The sequence below is a fragment of the Chelonoidis abingdonii genome, chromosome 6, assembly GCF_003597395.2.
Source record: "Chelonoidis abingdonii isolate Lonesome George chromosome 6, CheloAbing_2.0, whole genome shotgun sequence".
Taxonomy (NCBI): Eukaryota; Metazoa; Chordata; order Testudines; family Testudinidae; genus Chelonoidis; species Chelonoidis abingdonii.
The window spans coordinates 41,201,025-41,213,521 of record NC_133774.1 but is presented as its reverse complement, the minus strand read 5'-3'; positions in this window follow the sequence as shown (position 1 = coordinate 41,213,521).

Below are 12,497 nucleotides of genomic sequence, written 5' to 3'. Positions count from 1 at the left end.
TGATATTTCTTTAACAGGAGAGGTTAAAGACTCAGTAGTAAGATACTGGTGTCCAGAGTTGACTTCTGAGTAGAGGTCCGACTCTAAGTTGTTTGACAATAGGTTTCTGGCAATTCAGGATCAAAGGACCGTGGACACGAACTATACACCAACCTTTGCACACACGTCTTCTGCTGATCTGTGCTTTGGTCTCCTCACCCATATCCAAGAATCCAGCTGAGTATTTCTAATAGAATTGTAAAAGGAAAAGAATCTGTTCCATAGGATTATTTAACCTCAATATGTTAGAGTCTGTTACATTTCCAGAGTATATTTTTCACAGCCCTATTTTTATAACATTAATATGCAAACTCTTTGATCGCCAAAACTAGCCTTATACTGTTATAATTAATGTAATGCGAACATTATTAAAGTTTTATGACACATTGACATAAGTAAAAGAATAGTTATTTTCTGTATCTGCAAAGAAATGTAATTCATTCTCTTCAGCAAACTTTTAATGACAGTTTTCTAACACACCATGCCACAAACCTAGGGGATCCAACTTCTGAAAATAGTGATGAATCGGCTGCGGGAATTGATATTACCCAGCAGATAAGTAATGAGGAGAGCAGCAAAAGTTAGCAAGTACACCATCAAGAGAAGTGTTCAAGAACTTTCACAATATACTCAATACCACAAACACAGAACTTTTTTTCTTCTGTTAGGGTCCTTGTTCATCTCAAAGAGAATGAAACTGCACATTTCCAGTAAGCATATTTAAAAAATGTAAATATGTGTAATTAGTCTCACTTTAAACCAGGGGCAGCGAGTTCTTTGGGCCTGTGGTGCTCGGGCTCCACCTGCCACCCCTTGGCAATTTAAAAGGCCCTGGCCCCCCCCTCCACCATAACCGGCAGTGTAGCAGGGCTAAGGCAGCTGCCTGCCTGCCTGCTCTGCACCATTTCTGGAAGCGGCAGGCACATCCCTGAGGCCCTGGAGGGGAGTGTCTCCACACGCTGCCCCTGCCCTGAGCCGCTGCCAGACTGGTGTGCAGGTCATTTTCAGGAGCCAGCACCACCCGAGGTAAGCGATGACCCCCACACCTCCTCCTGTACCCCAACCCCCTGCCCCAGGGGGGTGGTACTTGGACCCGTGCTGTTAGTGCTTTAAACAGCAATATCTCACTTTTGTTTGCAGCATTTGCTTCGAAAAAATAGAAGGATAGTCTTGTGAAGAGCTGAAGTCCCCAGGTGAACAGAATCTGAAAACAAGTCATGTCATATCAAGTTAATTGGGAGATTCTGTTGTGAAAGGCAGTAAGTCTTAAGCAAATGAAATAACTAATATCCACAATGTATCTGCATATTACAGAAACAAAAGATCACTGCAAAATAAAGAACATAGCTATCGCATACATCACAGAATAGACTCCAGCTCTGAAAGTCATAGGATTTGAACAGAGACAGAAATCCAGTCATAGACAGCTTATAATTTTGAATATTGAATGCAAACAACAAATGTCTGTAAGCAATCTATAGACCAAGAATTATTTACAAAAAATTATTTGGCCAATAATTTCAAACAACATTCAAATGTGAGAAAAACACAATCTTTTTGCAGTCAATATGTGATCAAAAAAGAAAAAAAGAAGGCAAAAAACTCAAGATGTCACCAATCCAGATCCCCAGGTTCCACAACATTTAGGAGTTCAGCTCCCTTCCCTCACAGCTGCCATCCCTCTGATTGCCTGGTTGCCAGTCAACTTTCCAGTGTGGTTCCACTCTTTTTAAAGGACATTTCCTACTCAAGTTGAATAGTACCCTTACTCTACAAATAGCCATACTGAAATCAGTAGGGACACTAAAGATATAGGGAATTGTTCCATATAAGCAGAATATGTGGTCCAATGCAAATTAGGGGTTTAATTTATAGATACTTCCTAATGCACTATATTATCTCAGCATAATTTCTCAGAAGATTTGGGTTCAAAATAGCCTGAAAGCCTCTTTTCACTGGAGCCAACTTAATCTTGCCGTCCTCCTCTTTACACTCCCTTGAGACCCAGAAATTTCAGTTTTAACTATTACAGCAGTGTCTAATTCTGAACACTTATGGGAAAGCTGCCGTACACTTCTAAAGATATTTTTCATTATGGCATTTCATATTCCTTTCTAAACAATATTTAACTGTGGGATATGCATTTACACAGAGACCATGAAATGAAAGCCTTCCACAGGGGGTCAGAATGCTTCCTTTCCCCCACAAAGCTTTGCTGAAGGGGAGGATATCAATCTACAGACATAGCGTCTCCTAACCAATGGGGTATAGGGAAAGAATTTATCTGGTAGATTGTGAACCATAGGGAATGGCAAGACATACTCCACTGGCCTCTGGCTACACGTGGGGATCCCCCATTGTCCTTATTCTAGCGTTCTTTCCACCCACTCACACCAACAATGGCAAAACAGCTTGCACGTGCACCATACTGCAATGGTTAAGCCCCTTTGCTGCCTCTCTCTCTCTCCATGGTAGGCAAAAGCCACTAAAAGTGAGTTGGCGTTGTTTGGAGGAACAGCAATTTCAGTGCATTTTGCATTATAATTTATACTATCCTGTGAGGGGAAGAGAACTGTTGTTCCCCAACTCCTCCTGCCCTCCTTAGCCACACACCCAGTTAGATAAATGTGAGAACTCTCCACAGCAGCTGCAGAAAGGAAAGAGAAAACACGCTAGTTGGGAGTCAAGAGTGACTCTCTCTCCCTTCTGCACAGACCTTCCCCCTCAACTCCTTCCCATGTATTACTTACAATTTCACCCCATCCCATCACTCAGAAAAAGACTGCAAATGAAACATTAAGAACTAATGAAAGTCCTTTCGTTTGACATCTGCTATAGGTTAGCTTATTTCCACATGTGGAAGTTGAGACACAGTTTAAGTATGACATACATTTCAGTAATATACACAAAAAAAATACAGGTGCATCAAGTTGTTTTTGTAGGGGTGCTGACAACATGCCAATCTGAAGATTCCAACAAGGGGCTGTGGGGAGGTTGCACATTTTGGTTGCTGTGTTGGTCTTTTGAGTCTATTATTAATTTTTTATTAACTTTTTTGCCCACTCACCCAGTGAACTGCATGTGCAATAAACTTTCAGTATTATCAACTGTGCAAGCTAATCCGTGTTGATGGACCTTTATACTCATGGAGAGACCCACCGATTTCAGTGGATTTCAGGACCAAAGGCCCACCCACACGCTGCCTGTGATATTAAAGTGAGCAAACAGCACCTTCCTGCAACCTTTTGGTTTTATTTTCAATTGTTTTGAATTTTTTTTTAAATTGATGTCAGTGACTTCTATTTACAGAACCTCCTTTCTTTTAAAGTTCTACTGATGCCTCATAAAACCCTTGTAACCATTCTGTAGAGAGAGAGCCTGTGTACTTACATATGTTTATACATTGTGTGTTAATATATGGCATTTCTGATTTTATATCCCCTTGTTCTTTATTAGTATGGATCTTTATGTGGTCCTTTTTTCACTTATGAGGTCATCTGCCTCCTGGCTTATTCCATCCTAACTGGTAATACTAGTAGTAATTTAAATCCCTCTGAAAAAACTTGATTTTCACACAAAGTTCACAAACATGAAAAAGAGGATGGAAATGAAAATATGAATAATTGACATATATCCAATTTATATGTATAATTTACATACGTTATATGTATTAATAATAAATACAAATACAAATTAGTAATAAAAATATATCTAAATTTATTCCCTGCTCTCAGTCTGCCAGAGCGTCCTGTCTTCTAAGCTACTGCTGTGCTATAAACATGGCTTAACTTTATGAATTTTGCATCTTTCCACTGAGGTGTAAGCCTACTCACAGTGCATAAAGTTAATCCCATGTGTAAGTCTTTGCAAGACCTGGGAAGGCTTTAGACTGTACTTTCTTTGGGGCCAAGGAGACTTCATTTTAGGGTCTTGTACTAGGGTGATCAGATATCCCGTTTTTAAAGGGACAGTCCCATATTTAAGCTCTCCTGCAGATGTCCCAACTTTTTCTTAAAAATGGGCAAATTGTCCCACATTTTCTGTCCCCACCATCAGTACTGGTGGGTCCTGCTGCTGTCTGGATCCCTGCTCACCAGCCACCCACCCACCGGCAGGGAGTGGGGGGTCCAGTGGCTGACAATGGGGGTGGGATGCAAGGCTGATGGTGGGCCAAAGCTGCAGCATGTGGGGCCGAATGCGCCTCCTGCTGGTCCATCAGCGCAGCCCCTGCTGTGTGCCGGCTCTTGTACAGCAGGGCCCCACCCCCTGCCCCGTTTCCGGCCATCACTGGCTGCGCACTGTGAGCTGCACTGGTTGGTGAGTGCGGTCAGGCACCAGGTGGCGGCCAGTTATATGTCGCCTCTGCTGCCCACCCATCAGCCCTTTACATGCTCTCCCTGCTTTGCCCCTTCACCCCCCAGCCTTGCTGCTCCTCCATATCCCCCGACGGGGCACATCCCACTCCCAGCGCTGTGCAGAAAACCAGCCCCTGGTTGGAGCGCTCAACACACCAAGAGTGTGGCTGGCAGACTCCTTCCTTCTCCCACTGCCTCTGTCTGGGCTGGAGCCTGGGAAAGCCCAAAACCCTGCCCGGAGTGCTGGCCAGGAGAAGCCGAGCCTTGCATGTGCCAAAGCCCTGCACAGCTATGGTATGGGGAAGCCTCTCTGCCCCACAGCTAAGCTCTGGAGCGACAAAAGAGGAGGGGGAAGCGATTTCCAGCCTGTTCACACACCAACCTTGCAGGCTCCACAGCAGCCCCCCAGGTAGGGGTTTAGCACCCTCTTTGCCACTGCCCTGGGTCCTGCCCCCAGGGAGCATGGAGTTGCTCCGTCCCATAGACACCCTCCCCTCCCGAGTCACCACTCTGGCTGGGTTCACTGAAGCCACTACAGTCAGGTTCCCTGGGTGCTGGTGCACAATTCATCCTTGGGGGCTTAACCCCTTCCTGCCCACGCAGTAGCCAGGTGACCAGGTGGCTGGGTTATGTCCATGGCCAGCAGCAGTCTGGAGGTGTTAGCTGCCTTTCGACACTGTGTGGACAGGAAAGGACAAGCTGCTTCCAGCCACAGGAAAGTGTGGGAGAAGAGATGAGCTCTGCAAAGACACAGACCAAGTCATCCCTTTCCCCCATTCCCTGCGGCTGGAAGCAGCTCCTGCCCCTTCCCTCCTGCACAGTGCCAAAAGGCTGCTGCTGGCCATATTCTGGTGTGAACCTTGGCAGAAATTTGGGGAGGAGGGGCATGTGACTTTGCATGCCCCCGCACCCGTGTTGCCTCAGGAAGACACGGCGACAGCTACCAGGAGAGGTGGGTCCAGCCTGGGGGCCCTGCAAGCATGGAGGGCAGAGAGAGCCAGGCAGGGAGGGGCAGGTCAGTCAGTCACACACAGACACCCCTGTGAGAGAGATGTACAGTTTTGGGGTGGGGGGAGTCATCTAATCCTAAAGCTTTAAAGATAAGAAGGTAAATAAAAAGAATCCAACTATGCAGTATTTCTTTTTAACAGTGGATCAATCACCTTGATGTTAATTTGAACATTTGTACTGCATTGTTCTGATTGATTGCCATTGAACTCAACTGAATAAGAGTAGTTTTAACAGGTGTCCCGCATTCAGCACAGGGAGATATAGTCACCATATCTTGAACAGAAATGAGCACAGTACTGGAGATTACAAATACCAAACAATTATTTGGAGATGATTAGATCACAGAGAAGAGTATAACTTCCAGTGACAAACAGAGGGAGCAAATGAAATTCTATGGAACAAAAATCCCATTTTCAAAGAAATGTTCCCATGGAGAACAAAAGAAACATGAAATAGACTGTTATTCTGAGTTTTTCAGAAGCTTATTTACCAGTATTTACCTGCAAAAAGATTTTGCTGCAACTCTCAAGAAAGGGAAAAGAAAACCTTAATTCTCCCTGACCCTCCCCCAAAACAAGCAGATAAGTGTTCACAATTTTACTCTTCAGGGGATCTGGGTAGTACACAGTAGAAGTCATTATCACATTGTGAATGCAGACATTACAGTGGCTCTGTCTCAAGCACCAAGGCTGGTGTGGAGGAAGATTATTGTCAGTGGACTAATTTCACTTGTTTTTGCACAAGAATGGGTGGTTCTCCCAAAAATCTCTAACTACAGGTGCAGAGTCAAACACCATTTGTGTCAGAAATGAATACCTGTCCAAAGTGCAGAGCATTCCTGTCATAAGTAGATAGGTAAGGTAAGGGTTAAGTTTCTTTTACCTGGAAAGGGTAACCAAACACCTGACCAGAGGACCAGTCAGAGAATTGGATTGTTTAAAGTCAGGGGCGGGAATTTGTATATCGGCGGTCTTTTTTTGTTTCTCGGCTTAGTAAACAAGGTTTCTCCTAACGTCCTTTCTTATCTCAAATATTTATACCAAAGTCTGTGAGTACAAAAGGACCCAAAGCAATCGGCGTGTATTTACAGATGTGGATTTGTGTGGGTCTTTGTTGTTCCTCGGCTGTGAGGAAAAGCTACCTTTACTGATTCCAATCTTTCTCTATTCTACTAAGGGGCAGTGAGTAAAATAGCGAGAACAAAAGTAAATCGGCTAATGATATGCTTGCTTTGTACTTACTGTGTGTGATTGCTGGTCTATTTAAAATGGGTATTTTTAAATTAGACTGGGTGATTCAGATTTCTTAAGTAGGAGCCTGTATAATGTTGTAATGCAAGTCATTAGTCGTATTGTCTCTTTTTCTATTATAAGCTTCTTTATTTCAAACTTGTGGAAGTTTCTTTTCTGTTAGCAGGGAAATTGAAACCTCTGTATCAGGTACCTGTCTCCTCACGGGAAGGCAGGGCCGGGGGAAGGCAAGCAAGAGCTGTTGTATTTGCATCTCAATGTCCCTGAGGGCTTAGAGACGATTATCTCTTGGAAGCAGAGAAACCTGGTTCTTGATACTCGCAGGCTGACCAAGAGGCAAGCCTGGGAAGGAGGAGGGGGAAGGGGTTTTCTCCTCTTTTAGCATCCAAGGATTTGGAATCTGCCGGGTCCACCAAGGGTGAGGAGTGGACACCAGGAGAGGAAAGGGGGGCATCAGGCCCTATCAATTTCCTGATCTGTGGCGGCCTATCAGATCTAAGCTGGAGATTAAGCTTAGAGAACTTCATGCGAGTACCTTATATTTGAACTCTAATGTTCAAATTGAGGATTAATACTTGACAATTCCACATGCTGTAAGTTGTTCCAGCAGGAATACAAGCTATTGGAGAAAATATGTGCAATAACTTTAAAACAAAATTCCTAGGCTATACAGCTGTAAACCTGGAAAATATTTCCTGGGGGAAAAACAACTTTGTCAATCAATCAGATTTTTGGTATGTATCTTAAATCTGTCAATTCCCAATGAAATGTGATAAGGTACTTTCTAAATGCACTCTGTCCTGAGGTGCTTCAGACAAATGTGACATGTCCACATCTCTTCCCAGGCTTAGGATTTCTAAAGCTGGAAGTAGATGTCACTTCTTTATGCTTCAGTTCTCCACCTGAAAAATGTGGTTGATAGTACTCATTCACACACACCCTTCCTTTCACTGCTTGGTATATTTAAACTGCCATCTCTTGAACGCAAGGATTCTCCCTTACTATAAGATCATATAGTATTTAGTGCAATGAGGTCAAATTCTTAGCTACAGGCTGTACTGCAATCAAATAGCATCCCCACACAGGATCTTTAATACTGAACAAGAGTTTGGACTATGGAAGTATACTTTTTAGAAAGTATATTTCCTGGTCCTTGTTGGTATTGCCTTGCAATACCATCCTGGAGCATTTATTATGCCCCCAGAAATGCTGCTTATGTATTAAGATGTAAAACCAGCAATATTAAACACTGATTTCCTTACTGATGCTCTTTGAGTAACTGAAACAGTCTTTTTCTTTTAAAAAATATAAATAAAAAGAGCAATATATATTTTTAACACTCAGAAAGTGAAATTCAGTTTAAGTCTTCATATTATTGTATCAAATATTAATTTTCTTGCAGTTAAACTAAAAAAAAAACACAACTTGCAGACTCCTGGATACTTATTTAAATTACCTCTCCCAACTGCTCTAGTGTTAGTGAAATAACAAATAACTCTAGCAGACAGTGAAATATGTGGCAGAAATCAGGATCCAACCCGGGATTTCTGTAATGAGGAGGTGTTGGTGTCACTAGGCATAAATCTAGGTAACTCAGGAAAATGGAAGACCACGAGTGTCGATAAAGCCCTCCTGCTCAGGCCTCAATGAACCATTGTTCCTCCATGTTTAACACTTTGTGTAACCTAATGTAACCTAATGTGTTAATAGCTGTAAAATGTGATGTCAGCAGTTAGTTTTCTGATTATAAYAGCTAGTTCCCTGCTGTAATACACTGAAGCTAAACTGAAGCAAGTTTCAAGGTCGGTTTTAGATACAGCATACATGTCTCTGCAGCAGAAAGGGGGATAGGGAGGGGAAGACAAAGAAGTGTGTGAGAAAAGAATGCTGCAGCTGGACAGAAGAGGGACGGGAAATGGGGGCTTGCTAGTTAGCGAGAAAAGTTCTCATGGATATAAAGGAACAGACTGATTGTTTTAGGTGTGCTGGATTTGAGGCGTGCCAAGTCTCCCAGCACCGCTTTGGGATCCCAAATAAATTTGTGTTCTGCTTCTCCATCTCGGTGTGTTTATTGGCGCTAAGCACTCCGGGCACGGACTACCACTGTTGTTTGCCTCAGCAGTCTATCTGCCTGCAACAGAGGGATGCTGATCCCAAAGGGCATATCAAACTACATTCTCCCTATTAATAACTTCTTCCCAGAGATTCCCAGTGCCAAGCTAGAGAGGGACTTTAATTCAAAGTTTCATGCTACCAAAGTGAGAACCAAGCCAGCAATGGCCTCTCCATTAAGATCTCTGCCATTGTACTCCAAAGACCCCAGCTGCCAGTGGGAGTAGAAGAGTTTCCAGAGGCATACATCATCTTTAGCACATGGTAGCTTGTTCCCTTTGTGTGGAAAGGCAAAATATGGAAGCATACAGCTGGGTGTTGTCATTTCTCCTTTTTTACACCAACCTTTCTACCAACTAATCATTTCCAAAGTAAAGTTGGATGACATTAATAGCTACAGAAGACTGATCCTATCTAGAATGGAATTCTGGTCAGAGCTGACTCACTTGGCTGCTCCGGATTTCTTGTTACAGAAAGACACCTGGTTGAAATGGGCAATAGTGAATTAAAGTGAATTGCATAACGAGACTAGACTTTATTTAATCTACACAAGTTTCTGTTTTGTAAAGCATCTTTAATATAGCATTATGAGCCATCTGGCGTCTATTGCAGCTAGGCTGTAAGCAGGGAAGATGATGGGAGGCAGGTGGACTGTACAGAGCAGGAAAATAGTAGCTTACTATTAGGCTATTTCATTATACAGTTTATCTATCGTGTTATCTGCAGTAGCTATTGTAATGCCAGCCCTCCTGGGGTAAATGCCATTATGATTGTCAATTCTGTAAATAATTTGGCCAAAGTATAATAAAATACTTGACCTGGAAAAAATGCAATAATTTTACTCAGGAGTTATAGAAATAATTATCATGATTAAAAGAGAAATAGTGAATCTGTGATTTCCCCCAAGCAGTAGTATAAAGAGGTGGGAGGATAAAACCCAGCACATTAAGATGAACCAAGCATCAGGCCAAATTTCTGTTTCTCACTGTAGCAGCTTAAGCTGAAGGCCAATTACCAATGGAAAAAATCAGCCTTGGGCAAAGACGTCTTCTTAACAGATCTTTGTCGTAATGCCACCTACACATCATTAAATTTTAAGAAACTACAGGCAAGGGAAGTTAGATACTGGTATGGATGACACCAGTTGTAAAAGTAGAAAGCACCCAACTGTTACAACACTCATTACAGAAAAAGATAGTACAAAACATTATGAAATAAGGATCAACTCCCACTTGTCTTACTCACGTGTGCTGTCCCACTGGCTTCAGTGAGGCTACATGCAGAAGTAAGGTGAGCAGGATTGGCCGCTTTTTTCATGGTAGGTAAGGAAAGAAGAATATCCTGAAAGGAATAAAACATAACAGCAGCATATGTCACCCTTTCAGAACTGTTTCATTATTTTTTTAAATCAGTAAAATATGGCCAAGACTATCAACATCATGTTCCTATTACCCCTCTGGCATTTAGAGCAGCGATGAAGCTCCTCCACACCTGTTTGTTTCTGGCAAGTCTTTCAATGATTCCCCAGCTGTGCCCCAGGTTTTCAGGTTGGCTTCCACAGCTCTTCGTCATGTTGTTTTCGGGCGGCTTCGTTTTTGCTTGCCTTCAGGTGTCCAAGTTATTGATACCCTTGTGATGGAATCAGTTTCCACCCAAAGCACACAGCCAATCCATCTTCAGTGCCTCCTGCCAAAGATGGCACTCAGATCCTCTTGGCTGCACTGTGTCAATAGATCTTGGTTTGAGATTGTTCTGGGCCAAAAGATACGGAGGATTTTTCTGAGGCAGGATGTATGGAATGAAGACAGTTTGGACATCTCATACTTTCTCATTCCGCAGCATTCTACACTATAAAGTAATGTTGAAAGTACGCAGCTTTGATAAATCTTGAGTTTGGTTTTGGTGTTGTATTTTGATGATTTACAGACTGTATTTAAGCTCCTGAAGGTGTTCCTGGCTTTATTGATTCTGTTCCAGATGTACCGGCTTGTGCCACTGTCGTGGCTGATGGTGCTGCCCAAGTATGTGAATGTTTGTACATTGGTAAGAAGATAATCCTCTATCCGTACTGGTGATGGTGAGGCAATATTAAAGGTCATGATATCTGTCTTACTGAGATTGATTTTCAGTCTAATTTTCTGGCTGAATGCGTTCAGTCAAGTTGTTTTTTCTTGTATATGGTGTTAGGTATGTGTAGACGTTTGGACTCACCTCTGCAGCGCCTCCTGCTGGTCATCCTCAGGCAATTAGCTCTCCCAGCATCCGGAACGCCCTCTGCAGGCCAGTGATCTGCCTTACTGCTGGCCCCAAGTCCCTCCCAGGACTCTGGTGCCCCATTTACTTGGGTGCTGCCCCCTGGCAGTAACCCCTTTCAGCCTCAGAGCCTCCCCCTCCCTGGGGAACCCCCACCCACTAGTACCACCTCACCTCAGTATAAGGCTACTGCCAGTCATCGTCTAGCCCCATGCCCTGGGGCAGTCTGCAGTATCAGCCTACTCATCACTGGCAAGGTTGGGTTTGGACCTGCTGCCTTGGCCTACCCCTGGGCTGCCCTCTGCAACCCACAGTACCTCTTGGCTTATGCTAGGCCACAGCCTGGGGCTTTCCAGGCTGGAGCTCCCCAGCTCCTCTGCCTTTTCCCAGCCCTGCTCCACTCAGGTACCCTGTCTCCAGCTCCCTGCAGCGAGGCCCTTCTCCCTCTACAGGCAGAAGGAGACTGACTAGGCTCCTGGCTCACAGACTTTTTATACAGGCCAGCTGTGGCCTGATTGGGGTGTGGCCCAGCTGCAGCCACTTCCCAATCAGCCCAGCTTAGTAGCTCCCGGCCACAACCTTTTCCCAGGATTGTTTTAAGCCCTTCAGGGCAGGAGCAAGGTAACAACCCTGCTACAGTATGTGATAGGAGAGCAACATCATCTGCGAAGTCCAGATCTTCAAGGGATGAGAAAAGTATCCATTTAATGCCTCTTGGCATGTCTTTTGTTGTATACCACATTACCCAGTTGATGGCAACGTTGAAGAGGATTGCAGACATAACACACCCCTGACATACTCCTGTTTTGACTTCAAAACTGGGCTCACTGTGATCAATATTGCATGTAAAGTTGAAATACAAGCTTCTGAGGATGTTGATTATACGGAAAGGATTATATGCCTGCAGAATGTGCCATAGGCTGGTCCTGTGAATGTTATCAAAAGCTTTCTCAAAGGCTATGAAATTTATGTAGAGTTGCCGTTGCCATTCTAAGCACTGTTCTATTATGTTTCGCTGAGTTAAGATCTGGTCTGTGCATCCATGCCCTGTCCGAAAACCAGATAGCTCTTTTCTGAGAACGCTATCAACTGCCTCTGATATATGGTGAACTATGATGTTACACTATATTTTGCTTGGCACAGATAAAAGTGTGATACCACACCAGTTATTACAATCACTGAGAATTCCTTTCTTTGCAATGAAAATCCATCAGCAGCAGACTTCTGAGAGCCAGACTGAAAGGGAAACATAATAATATCACCCTGATTCAGTGTTATGCTCTGACAAATGACAGTGATGAAGAAGTAAAGGACAAATTCTACCTTACACTACAGACGGAGTTAGAGAGAGTACCATGCCACGACCTAATTATCATCATGGGAGATCTGAATGCCAAGGTTGGTAAGGATAACACAAATAATGACAGAGCAATGGGAAGACATGGGTGTGGCACTATGAATGAAAATGGAGAAAGGC